Source organism: Coregonus lavaretus, assembly GCF_964263955.1.
Source record: "Coregonus lavaretus genome assembly, chromosome: 20".
Lineage (NCBI taxonomy): Eukaryota > Metazoa > Chordata > Actinopteri > Salmoniformes > Salmonidae > Coregonus > Coregonus lavaretus.
This window is the reverse complement of record NC_140007.1, coordinates 27,928,537-27,941,076: the sequence shown is the minus strand read 5'-3', so window position 1 is coordinate 27,941,076 and position 12,540 is coordinate 27,928,537.

The following is a 12,540-nucleotide window of genomic DNA, read 5'->3' as shown; positions in this document are numbered from 1 at the left end:
TGGTGGAGAGAAGCTCTGTAATGTAATTGCCTTGCAGTGTACCACCAGTTGACCTACACCCACTATGTGGTGTACTGTATTGCTGAGAGCAGTCAGATGGGTAGCTAGGGAGAGGAAAATAATACAAAAAAAACTATTCAAATAAATGTTAATGAATTCGGTGCTCGAAGATATGAGGTTTACACAGTATATGCTGCATGTAACATCTGTTTTTACTTAAAAGGTCAGAATAATGCTAGTCGCTTATACATATGTAATAGCCTTGGTTATAGGAGAAAGAAGAGAAGAGTAGAGTAGAGTAGAGAAGAGAAGGCTCTGTCGTAGCCGGCCGCGACCGGGAGACCCATGGGGCGGCGCACAATTGTCCCAGTGTCGTCCAGGGTAGGGGAGGGAATGGCAGGCAGGGATGTAGCTCAGTGGGTTCGATTCCCACGGGGGGGCCAGTATGAAAAAAATAAAACAATAATGTATGCACTCACTAACTGTAAGTCGCTCTGGATAAGAGCGTCTGCTAAATGACTTAAATGTAAATGTAAATGTAGAAGAGATGAGAAGAGATGAGAAGAGAAGAGTAGAGAAGAGATTAGAAGAGATGGGGTAAGATGACCATGTCCATTCTATTGGGTGACTACATGCATTCAAGGTGAAATGCATTGTGACATCGTTGCTCTGTCTCCCGTCATGATACAGTTAGGTTGCCCAGCAGTTTAGCAGTAACAGTCCCTCTCTTGGGAGTCTCCATGATGATGTCACAGAGAGAGAAGACAGTAACAGGGTTGTGAAAGGCCTTGGTCATTGGAGACTGGGGTCGGGGACAGTGTCTGTTCCATCAATCATATTCTGTTTTCCTCTTCCCCCCATGAGCAGTACAGTGGAACATAGATCAACCAAGCCATCTTTTCATGCATCATTTGCTTGCTGTAAATAATCAATTACAATTGTTTTTCATTGACTGACTTTCCTAGACTGTTCATCTTGGAAAATTGATAGCGATAGCCCATCGCATAAATGTTTTTCGCCCTTCTTCGAATATGATGAAATCCTGGTACATCAACATTGTATAGCGATAGCATTCTTGATTTTAGTTGTCTTAACGTTTCTACATAATGGCCTATTCCCCAGTCACAGGTGCACAGCCATTGAGGCTCATGAAACCTGATTAAAAGCATCTCACAATGAATAGTCCACAAAAGGGAGAGAGAGAGAGGTCAAACCCAAGTCCATGGATCTCATATCACAGAAGAAAATATTGTCACTTAGAGCAATTGCTAATACAACGTTGGTCTCTATAATCATGTCATAGTGGTCAGTGATATATGATACTGTATGGAATGGCTAAGTATCGCTCTACTCATCCTGTCTATGACAACTGCCTGGAGAACACCCACTATTCTGGATGTAAGCCAGCTCCAGTTTTCTTAAATCCCACTAGCAGTAGCATCATTGCTGTAAACTCCCTGGCAGCAGATAGAACACTGGCACCACAGTGACTAAGCAGAGAGAGAACCTTCAGCAGAGAAGGATGTTTTAATTAGTGTCACTTCAGCCTGATGGAGTAGAAGCCATCAAACCTCCAGAGAGGCTCCTCTACATACAGTATTGTAGTATGTGTTTGGTGGTGGGAGCTTGTACTGTTCACCTGAACCTGCAGGTATACCATTTGAATGGAAGACAAAAGAGAAATGTTCAGCACAATTGTAATTTTTTAATGTTGTAATTTATTTAACCTTTATTTAACCAGGTAAGCCAGTTGAGAACAAGTTCTCATTTATAACTACGACCTGGCCAAGATAAAGCAAAGCAGTGCGATAAAAACAACAACAACACAGAGTTACATATGGAATAAACAAAACGTACAGTCAATAACACAATAGAAAATCTATATACAGTGTGTGCAAATGTAGTAAGTTATGGAGGTAAGGCAATAAATAGGCCATAAAGCAAAATAATTACAATTTAGTATTAACACTGGAGTGATAGATATGCAGAAGATGATGTGCAAATAGAGATACTGGGGTGCAAATGAGCAAAATAAATAACAATGTAAATAACAATATGGGGATGAGGTAGTTGGGTGGGCTAATTACAGATGGGCTGTGTACAGGTGCAGTGATCGGTAAGCTGCTCTGACAACTGATGCTTAAAGTTAGTGGGGGAGATAAGTGTCTCCAGCTTCAGAGATTTTTGAAGTTCGTTCCAGTCATTTGCAGCAGAGAACTGCAAGGAATGGCGGCCAAAGGAGGTGTTGCTTTGGGGATGACCAGTGAGATATACTTGCTGGAATTTATGTTTAAGTAATTTAGCTAGCCTATTTTTTTTTTAAAGGTCTGAGATACAGACATGCTATGACCTATTCATAGCGAATTCAATACGACAATTTATTCAAACAATAATCTGCCAGCATGCCAGCACCATTTCACAGGGTTAAAACATGCTTAAGCAGCATTTCCTTCTGAAATGTCATAGTGGGCTTCTGATTAGCAGTCACAGCTAGGGTTGCAAAGCTAACAGTAATTTACCAAAGTTACCGGAATCTTCAGTAATTTAGGTAATTAACAGAAAATCTATGGCAATCTATCATAACTTTGGCAATTTATACTTGAATAACTTTTTTTATTTTTATGTATTCATATATAGTATTAATTTATTATATTTGTGTCCATATTGTCCATGAGTTTCTAGTAGATAAACCATATGGTTCAATAGAAAATAGCCTAATTAATGAAAAAAGCATCTTATCAACAATGGCATTCTTTTCTATTAACTCTGAAACTCTTCCAACTATTGACTTTTTTCACCAAACCATTGACAAAAAATACATATTGACATAGTAAAATAAATACAAAAATATAGAAAGGATATTTCATGATGAAACCCTCACATTAAAAACCAATGGTATTCTCTAAATTGATGGTTTATATTTAGGATCATGTTTTACAGATTTGTCATTCTTAATTTAAATATTTCATATACTGTATTTTAGATGTGACAAGGCCACACAGAGGGCCAGACATTATAACAGACACCTGTGATCATCTGATGTACCCAAAAGGGTCACTAGATGTCTTATGATAGATTACTTAAAATCCTTGAAAGATACCAAAATTCTGGTAGTTTACTGATAAACTTTGAAAGTTTCCAGTAATATACCCTCCCTTTGCAACCCTTGTCACAGCTCTGAGCTGCCAAGAGCTCACCGAAGGTCTGCCTGCAGCAGCAGCAGCAGTGGGGAGGAGAGTTGAGCTCCACCATGCTGCCACACTATGACATCCCTCAATAGGATTGGCGAGGATTTGTTGTTGAATCGAGCTGCGGATGAATTAATAATCACTCCTCCAATGACAAAATAGGCTTTTAATTGCAGGAAGTCCTGTCGGACAACAACAACGGCCCGGACCCCAACCGACGCAAACTCATTCCATCGACCTGTCCCTGCCCTGACTTCCCCTGGCCTCCTCTGCTCTGACTGAGGCAAGTGTGCCAGATTACATGCTGTAGAGACAGGAATCCACCTGACCAAGCGGAAGGCTGTCCTGCAGTCCTTCTATACTTTATAAATTGGTCTGTGCGTTGCAGTGTTAGATCTCATACAGGCTACAGTATGTTTCTCTTTGCCCTAAAGCTTTTGTATTATTACAGTACATTTGCTAAATGTAAACATCAGCAAACCTCAGATAATTTAGTTAGACTGCAAGGATGTGTCTTGTATAAAAACAGAACCACTTTTTCAAATACTCCATCAGTTAGAGTAGAGATGGGACAGGACAGAGAGGGGGTAATAAAAAAAGAGAGAGATATTGAACATTGCATTTAGTATGATATATTAGGTTATGTTAGGTTACATTATGAATGGAATAGTGGTAATACAATACCATGCGAATTATAGGACGTATTGTATCATACGTTTTACCCGGTTGTAAAATAGCATATGCATTGGATGTGAAAATCTATCATACATGTGGACGACGTATAGGATTATATGTCTTTCTCTGAGACCAGGTTGCTTTTTGTGTCATAACAACAAAAGATAATTATGGGGATAATTTACGTTGGCAGTTAGGGGAAATAACGACAAAGGTTAGGATAATTTACGTAAAAGGTTAGGAGAACTAAAACAAACGGTTAGGTTAATTTACGTAGCAGGAATAGGTACATTTGGTTACGTTTAGAATAAGGGTTAGGGACAGGATTAGCTGAAATACTGCAGTTGTCCCCAACGCGATTTGAACACGCAACTTTTGGATTGCTAGCTAGACAGTCGCGGATTACGGCCACCCATCACCCCGACCAACCTCCCTACTTTCGTTTCTGTCTAAAGTAACTAGACCATTAGTAGGTATCAAACGTATTGGAGGTGCTGAGAAATACTGTATGTAAAGTATGGTTCGTATGGCTCTGAGGCCAGGCGGCATTACTGAATTAATTCACATTGCTTTGGATGATTTGGATTACTTGACAGTAATTCAAGGGAAGTTATAGCATACTGTACAGGCTATAGTCAATGTTATAATCTTATTCTGAGAATATGGCCTGTACTTTAGATTTGTAAACGTTGATCGACTACAACTGTAAAGTTTCAAACATATCATGCAAACTGGCATATGGGATAACTTCTGGGTAGGCTATATAGGACACATACATTCCCTATTGTATAGCCACACACATTATTTTGATTTCCCTGAGTAGGTTATGCTCTTGAGTTTGACAAGATGGTATAGCATATACAAGCAACATACATTGAAATCAAAGGTCAATACCATAAGTCTCAATTGGCTACAATACCAATTAACTCCACATAGAGATGTGCAAATATCCATACATATTGTACACACGTTAGATACATTACTCACTCACGCTGCGTAAAGTATCTTAAGTTATGTGAAATGTAGCCAACTAAACTGAACATGAGAGAACCAGCTGTCTGTAAGATTATCCATGTAAACTCGACTGCAACATAGTAACACAGTTCGCATATCTCACAACATTCCTCACACAAAGATAGAGCCAATCATTCAATAGCCTACCTTATTTCATCCTTGACTGTTCGATGTTAGATGGATGTCGGTCGCACATGACTTGATATCCTGTTACATGTCCCAAAAATATATATCCGTTTTATCGTCAATATGACTGATGAGTAGGTAAACTGCGCTGGTCTAAAATATCGAACAGGTTTAGATTGGCGGTCCTTCTCAGTCTAATGGAATGAACATTGTTTTCTGTCCTCCGCCGTTTTGTCCCCCCTGCGTGTTGAAGAATAAACGAGGCTAAATTGGACCTCACGGCGGTAGACTACCCATCACAGAGGCTCATTCATGACACGTTTGCAGTGGAGACGCTGTTCTGTGGCAGCGGGTGATGCTGCGGCGTTTGGTCCATGGAGACATGGGATGAGAGGTGGGGGTGTGGGCAGTGGGCAACACAGGAAACAGAGCATTTCAATAATTACTATAGTGATCAGCTCAATTTATAGCTAACTGTCCTTTACAACAAGGACGATCTGCATTTGGCATATTACATTAATTAATATCAATGTTGAAACAAAATACTGCATGTGTAAGTGCATGTCTTATATTAAACATAGCCCTTAAAGGAATTCAGGTGGATGTAATTTTCTCAGCATTCTCTATTTCTAATGGGAATAGAAGGATGACCCTCAGATTAAAATAATCTGCATTTTTAGGGTTTATTACAGCAAAACTACGCTTTAAAGTGTTGTGTGTGTGTGTGTGTGTGTATGTGTGTGTGTGTGTGTGTGTGTGTGTGTGTGTGTAAAGTGTGCAAAGTGTGTAAAGTGTGTGTGTGTGTGTGTGAGAGAGAGAGAAGGGGGGGGGGGGGGGTATATATGGAAAGGAACAAATATTTGACTAAAAACATCATAAATATTGAATGATGATACATTTTGGATGGGCATGGGAATTCCAGGTCCTAAAATATAAACCATGTTTTCTTTATTATTACTAATAGTTCTTTAATACCATCCTCCAGCCACATAACCTTTAAAAGGTATCATAAATGATCTTTGCTCTGGTCTAACCACTGTCATTGTGTTGATAACAATAAAGTGCACTCGGCTAACTAGGCAATTGGATCTAAAATTCATAGAACATATTACTGTGCGTGGTGTGCTGGTCAATTCCTAATGTTATGACATACTAGATACAGTATCTCAGCAAGCATGTCATTTCTCTTTGAAGCAGCAGCAAATATAGACTTTGCAAGATGCAGGGCTTCCATTGCTGAATTATTGATTGGATTATGTGGTTATCATTTAAGAGGCTGAAAAAGCTATGTCCACTGCACAATCTGTGTTATGAGATGGCCCATTTCATAGAGCAACAGCAGGCTTGCCTTAGGGGTGGGAGATATGTATGTGTGTGACTGATTCCATGTTTGAAGTTGTGGTCTTTCATCATATGCGATTGCATGAAAGGCCTAAAGCATGTTTCACCGTAACCCTAACCCTAACCCAGCTTCATGTCCATATTCCGGTTCAACCCTAACCCTAGCTTAATGTCTACATCCCGGTTCAACCCTAACCCTAGCTTCATGTCCACATCCTGGTTCAAACCTAACCCTAGCTTCATGTCCACATCCCGGTTCAAACCTAACCCTAGCTTCATGTTCACATCCCGGTGCAACCCTAACACTAGCTTCATGTCCACATCTCAGTTCAACCATAACCCTCAACCCTAAACCTAACCCTAGCTTCATGTTCCCATCCAGGTTCAACCCTAACCCTAGTCTCAACTCTAACCCTAACCCTAGCTTCATGTTCACATCCAGGTTCAAACCTAACCCTAACCTCAAGCCTAACCTCAACCCTAACTTCAACCCTAACCCTAACCTCAAGCCTAACCCTAGCCAGACAAACATTTATGTTGTGGTTTCCAACTTTATAATAGTCCTATGGGCCATTGTTTTAACAATAATAACTGTATATTTGCCCTTTATTCTAAGTCTATAACTCTACCTTCCAATGGCCCCGTATACAAATAATCCTTCACTTGCATAAAAAGTAGGTAGTTCATGTTTTCTGTCAGATATCTTGCTTTTTTGTGACCCTGGGGAATGCAGTGTTTAAAAAAATACTGTGTTGGTGAAATACTAAACTATGGTTCTTTATTTATGTGATAGATTTTTCTAAGCTTTGAACTATATTTTATGAATTCTGACACACACAGTGGGACAGTGTTAGCTTGCACCATACGTCTGCAGTGTGAGTAATCCCCAGTTTGAAATTGAACTGACAACAACTGACGATCTGTCCTCTCCTGGGAAATGGGAGGAACATTAAGGATGCTTAATGGGATAAGACCATGACTAGCATCTCGACATCTAGTCTCAGGGTAAATATGTAGATTGGCCAAGCAGCAGCCAGTGGGTGAGTTATACGCTACCTACCTTTTGTAAAAGATTCTAAGGGATGATCAGACAAAGTCTTGTCATGTCCCTTATAAAGACACACAATTCATTGGTATGAAGAAGAATTGTTGCAGTCAGTTAGGGAGAGAGGTGGAGAGGTAGACACTAGACAGACATAGGCACAGCTGTAGCAAGATGACGTGAATGTGTCAGTCCATCATGTCTCTGGCCTCAGATCTGGCTGAGTTGTATGCAATTAACATTTCAAAGCACTGCAAGGCTTACAGAGTAGGGACGGGCGGGAGGGAGAGCCGGAGCTTTGTGAGGTTTCAGCATTTAGTATAAACAGCAATGCACAGTAATCAGTAAGCTTGGTGGTGATTGGATGGCAAACAAACAATTGGTTGTTTTGCCCCAAAAGTGATGTGTAAAAGACTGAACTTGTGTGTGACAACTGACAAGGAATGGGGTGATCAGACTAGTCTTCTCCACTTCTCTCCACTGCTTTATTTTCCCAATTTGTGCACACTGGAACATGTGCAGAAACCGTATAACCCTGCTTTTGATACCTTAGATTTGTGAAATAGACTACCTCCCTCTCACAATCTATTTGAGCAGATATACAAAGTTGGCTATGCATATGAGAGTATTGATTTTTTATCAAAGGCTGTGTGCTGTTTATCTGTTAGCAGATCTTGCCTCTGATTAATCAGGCACTCTGATTCGCTGAATACTGGCATGACACACATGTACAATTAATGCAGAATTAAGTTGTTAAATACCGTAGTGTACAACACCATTAGCTGTAGTGTACTACAGTAGGCTACCTACCTCCACAAAATGACTGAGGATTGACTAACCTTAGTGGTCAATCACCTACAGTTATCACACTGGTCCACACATGGAATCAAAGCTTTTCTAGGCTGCGTTATAAAGACCTTACCTTGAGCACAAAACTCAGAGCATTTGGGTGAGACATTGTGAAAGAAAATGGAGAAATCATTATTCGCACTGATCCCAGGAAGGTCTCCAGCAGGAGTTGTACTACTGTATGCAGCCAGTGCCACCCTGACATGCCTATCAAGAGACAAGCAGACCGTGGCTAATTAGTTTAGCGCCAACAGCCTGTCTAAGTTAAGATATATTGATGCTTCAGTAGACTCAGGTGTTTGCAAAGTAAATAAGTAATTGTTGCGTTTTTCTTGCCAGGCCTTACTAACACAACATTTTCTCAGTAATTGTGCATAAATCTTTGCAGTTCAGCATAATTATGTTCATGGATGGATAAGGAAGGAAGTATAGTAATTCATTCCAATTCCAGCATTTTTCCACTTCCAGCATTTTGAAAATTGGTACCCACTATGATTACCTACAGTAACTTCCATACTGTACATGCATTACAATGCTTGTCTGTTGAACACATCTGATGGTGATGATGGAAAAGGGACAATGAAAAGCTTTCAAGTAAACAACCCACATTTCTGATAGACATATCTGCTGCTCATGGTACTCTATTCTGCACAACAAAACATCTATTTTCTGACTAGGAACAGGCTATTCGCTCTACCTTCTTACTGTAAGTCATGCGCATCCACATTACACACCAAAGAACAGTACTGGATTTGTTGAGCGTTAGTAACTGGGGAGAAGTGGTGTTCCTGTCGACTGCCAGACTCTGATCTGAGAGGATCAAATTAGCCCGCCTCGTCATTGACCAGCTGTTCCCTATACGCATCTCCTTCCACAGTTACCCAGGACCCAGTCCCGCACTAATACGCTGTATGTCTGTCAGAGGACCCACAGACAATGGGGAAAAAGCATTTACTATATGGAACATATTTTGCATTATACCTGATGTCAAAATCTGAGCTCACATAAAATATTATACATATGATGAGAAAATCTGACCTAAAACATATGACTTTTCAGCTATGTTGATGCATAGCTGAGTTAAACACCAAATTCTTAATTCTGAGAGAGGGGAAATGTGCATGTTATGACAGAAAATATGAGAATAGAACACAGATATGGATATGACACATATTCATCACTCTATCCTGGAAATATGACATCACTGTGTTTGCTCTGTTGTTGTTGTTTTTTATAGCTAACCAGCACTCAATTATAGTTCCATGGTTGACATGAATGATTCAAAATATACATGAGAGCCTTGATTCAGCTAGATGTGAAGCACTCAGATTTACAACAGAAGAGAGGAGCTTGCCATGCCAGTTTTGAGAGTTGAGAGTGTTTTTATTGTGATGAAATATACATGACTCCATTTTCACGGCTGCATGTTATACTATGTCACCTGGAATATCCTCATGCAGACAGAAATGTGCAGGCTAAGTCGTGATTTATTGAATCATGTTAAAAGAATTAGCAGCCAATTTGTTCAATTTTAACGTTATTCATTATCCACAATACTGTACAGTGCATTCGGAAAGTATTCAGACCCCTTGACATTTTCCCACATTTTGTTACGTTACAGCCTTATTCTAAAATATATATTTTTTAAAGAATCCCTCATCGATCATAATGATAAAGCAAAAACTGGTTTTTAGATTTTTTTTCTAATGTATAAAAAATTAAAAACGGAAATATCACATTTACATAAGTATTCAGACCCTTTACTCAGTACTTTATTGAAGCACCTTTGGCAGTGATTACAGCCTTGAGTCTTCTTGGGTATGACGCTACAAACTTGGCACAGCTGTATTTGGGGAGTTTGTCCCATTCTTCTCTGCAGATACTCTCAAGCTCTGTCAGGTTGGATGGGGAGCGTTGCTGCACAGCTATTTCCAGGTCTCTCCAGAGATGTTCGATATGGTTCAAGTCCGGGCTCTGGCTGGGCCTCTCAAAAACATTCAGAGACTTGTCCCGAAGCCACTCCTGCGTTGTCTTGGCTGTGTGCTTAAAGTCGTTGTCCTGTTGGAAGATGAACCTTCGCCCGAGTCTGAGGTCCTGAGCGCTCTGGAGCAGGTTTTCATCAAGGATCTCTCTGTACTTCGCTCCGTTCATCTTTCCCTTGATCCTGACTAGTCTCCCAGTCCCTGCTGCTGACAAACAACCCCACAGCATGATGCTGCCACCACCACGATTCACTGTAGGGATGGTGCCAGGTTTCCTCCAGACGTGAAGCTAGGATTCCAAGATGGCGTAGCAGTGCGGTCGTGTTTTTTTTCTGTGTCCTTGTGTAAATAGCCAGTTTCTTGTTTTTTTGTCTATTTTGTATATATTTCTCAATTGTACTTTTCATTCTTTAACTAAATATACTTTCCTGCAACCCGCCTCACCCAACGTGGAAAGGATTCTACTATTTCTTTATTACCTTTATCAAGAACCTTAAGCTGATACTAGGCTAGCTGCAACCGAATGGCTACTTGCTATTAGCCACCGTTAGCGTCTTCAACATTGTCCGTGGCCTGCACTACCCACCAGCCAGCTCTAGCTCTAGCCTTGACAATTCGTCGGCCAGTCTGCACAGCGTGCTATCGACCCAGAGCATTTCAGATTTTTTGCCGGAATCACTGGACCCTAGCGCCGGATCATCGCAACCAGCTAGCTGCAACCTGTTGCTGCCTAATTACCATTGCCCCTTAGCAGCACCAGTTAGCCTTGAGTTAGCCCCGAGCTAACTCAAGGTTCTCCCATCTCTAGAGCTCTGTCAGAGTGACCATCGGGTTCTTGGTCACCTTCCTGACCACGGCCCTTCTCCCCCGATTGCTCAGTTTGGCCAGGCAGCCAGCTCTAGGAAGAGTCTTGGTGGTTCCAAACTTCTTCCATTTAAGAATGATGGAGGCCACTGTGATCTTGGGGACCTTCAATGCTGCATAATTTTTTTGGTATCTTTGCCTTGACACAAGCCTGTCTCGGAGCTCTACAGATAATTCCTTTGACCTCATGGCTTGGTTTTTGCTGACATGCACTGTCAACTGTGGGACCTTATATAGACAGGTGTGTGCCTTTCCAAATCATGTCCAATCAATTGAATTTACCACAGATGGACTCCAATCAAGTTGTAGAAACATCTCAAGGATGATCAATGGTAACAGGATGCACCTGAGCTCAATTTTGAGTCTCATAGCAAAGGGTCTGAATACTAATGTAAATAACGTATTTCTGTTTTTTATTTTTAATACATTTGCTAAAATTTCTAAAAACCTGTTTTCGCTTTGTCATTATGGGATATTGTGTATAGATTGATGAGCAAAATGTTTTATTTAATCAATTAAAAAATAAGGCTGTAACGTAACAAAATGTGGAAAAAGTAAAGGGGTCTGAATACTTTCCGAATGAACTGTATATGCCTGTAACATTTAGTCAACCATACTACTCCTTCTTCTGAGTTCAGTCCTGACAAGAGTCAGTGTTCCTCTAAACACAGTCCTGAGAGTGTGCCCGTTGGTGTGTATAAGTAGTTATTTCCTGTGGAGGGATGGTATTAAATTGCAGACTGCTCCTCATGCTTGTGCCCCCAAGATGTCACGCCAATTATTTGTCTCTGTGGGAGCAGCCTATTTGTGGAGGCTTTTCTTAAAATAAGAGCAGGAAGTCACAGCATCTCTGTATCCTCTCCTGTTCCTGGGTGGACAGATAGGCAGACCATGCGTCACCTCTCGCTGTGGGCCCTGCAGGGTCAGCCTACCATAGCCATTGCATCGTTATGACTTCACAGCCCACGTGAACCACAACCTATTTGTTCCATTCTCACCCACTGCAGTCATAATTCAGTCACTGAGCTTCTCTGCTGCTCCATGTTGGCCATTTTCAGACAGATCTTTTACCACAGAACCTACTCAAGGCTCTGTCAAATATCAAGCCTCCCACTCCTCTGCCAGTGGGTAGATTTGATTTGAAACAAATTTGACGTGTCCTCAGTTGACTGTCCCTGTACTGGAGCTAAGCATGTAATAGCAAGGATTCTGCAGCCTTCCACAGTGTCATAGCCTTACCTGAGACTTGTAGCAGCTGATTGCCCCATACTATAAAAGCTGTGATTTTATGGTTGATAGTACTGTAGTTTATGCGACACTTGCCACAATATACAGCCATGATCCCCTATATTCAACTATAAGACAAGAGCATACTAAGAGGATAGACAAGGTAAGATACTTGACTAATAGATAGAAATGGGAAGCAGTTGGATGCCAGAAGCAGCTGACTAGAGGATGT